Source organism: Nerophis lumbriciformis, linkage group LG31 (genome assembly GCF_033978685.3).
Source record: "Nerophis lumbriciformis linkage group LG31, RoL_Nlum_v2.1, whole genome shotgun sequence".
In the NCBI taxonomy this organism is placed as follows: Eukaryota; Metazoa; Chordata; class Actinopteri; order Syngnathiformes; family Syngnathidae; genus Nerophis; species Nerophis lumbriciformis.
Window position 1 is genome coordinate 11,790,752 of NC_084578.2, and position 1,768 is coordinate 11,792,519.

The following is a 1,768-nucleotide window of genomic DNA, read 5'->3' on the forward strand; positions in this document are numbered from 1 at the left end:
TCGGGTGAAAGCTCGGTCATCCAGTAGAGCTGCTCCTCCACACCCTGCTCCTAAAGCTGCACTGGGAAGGAAGAACAGTGAAGTCTTCTTTTCTGTGCGGTATAAATATGTTTAAAAAAACTGCTAGAGTGAGGTGGCTAACAATACAGGCAATGGGATGCATGTATTCCACGTATAAAGGTCTGAGAAAAAACATTCAAAAACTGCCAACAACGCTCCATTTATATGCCGTGACCAGAATATTTACCAAGAATTAGCGACGGTTTACTGTAGGAGCTAACACGGAAGAACTACTTTCAGTCAGAGTTGAGTAGAAAATTGCACTCTAGTAAGATTACTGTTGCTTTAGAGTATTATTATGACTTTGGTCAAAGCAAAAAGTAGTCATCCAAATACTTGAAGGGGCTGTGTGGCAGTCCCTCTGCCGTGGGTTTCCCTGACCACCACACACTGCACGAGAGCCCCGGTATTCTGGGTTCAATAATGTTTTTATTTAGTCCACTCTGCGGCAAACGCACTTAACTTTTCAGCCTCAGTCTCACTTGCTCTCTCCAGTTGTGTTTTTTTCTCTCCCCAACTCCAACAACGTGTCTCGGTCCGGCTGCTGCTAATAAGTGCGACAGGTGATTAGATAACCATCCCCAGCTGGGCAATCCACTCACCTGCCGCTGGCTTCGAGGCCGGTCCTTACACACCTCGCTTCGCGGCAGGCTCGCAGACCACGCCCCCTTCCACAGGCTGTTATCAACATTTACAGAGGGCACTAATTTCCCAACGTATTTGAAGTGTTACATCCCGCCCTCCATAATGACATAACTACGTACGTACGTAACACATGGATGCGAACATATCAAAGTACGACAGTAAAAAACACAGGTATGGCCCCTCTCCAGGGGACTTCCTCTCGTATGAGCTTAAAAAGCGAATTATTCTGAGTAACAGGACGCTTGCCTTCACGTAATCCAACGAGCTTGGTGATTGTGTTGCCAACAGTACAGAGTGCCTCTCTAAGTATATTTCTTTTGTTGATGGCAAAGCTTAAAATGACCAAAGTACTGTAAATATTACGTATTATTCTAAATGATATGTTTTCACATTACATACATACTCACAGCATGTATATACAATTTTGCCGAACGTTTTTGGGTATTTTTGGTGGGCTTTTTATGCGGCATAGATTTACATTACAACCAACCAGTTGCTAGTATTTTTTTTTACAAATTAAAAAGCACATAAAAGAGAAATTTGTGTTTGTTCTTGTCTCACATAGGGATTGTAGATGAGAGGCAAAAAAAAGTACAGTTTCGACTTTCTACAAAACAAAAGTTATCCACATACTGACTTTACAGCTTAAACCTACAGAGAGAGATTATTTTACAACAGTCATTATTTCATACTTGTCTTGTCACATTTTTACTACAGCTTGCACGGTGGTAGTGTGGATATACCACATCTGCCTCACAGACACGAGGTTCTGGGTTTGAACGTGCCGCTGACCTCTTTGTGTGGAGTTTTCTCTGGCTCCTCCCTCATTCCAAAGGTACTGTATCTATGCAAGGTTAATTGAACACTTTAAAGGCCTACTGAAACCCACTACTACCGACCACGCAGTCTGATAGTTTATATACCAATGATGAAATCTTAACATTGCAACACATGCCAATACGGCCGGGTTAGCTTACTAAAGTGCAATTTAAAATTTTGCGCGAAATATCCTGCTGAAAACGTCTCAGTATGATGACGCCTGCGCGTGACGTCACAGATTGTA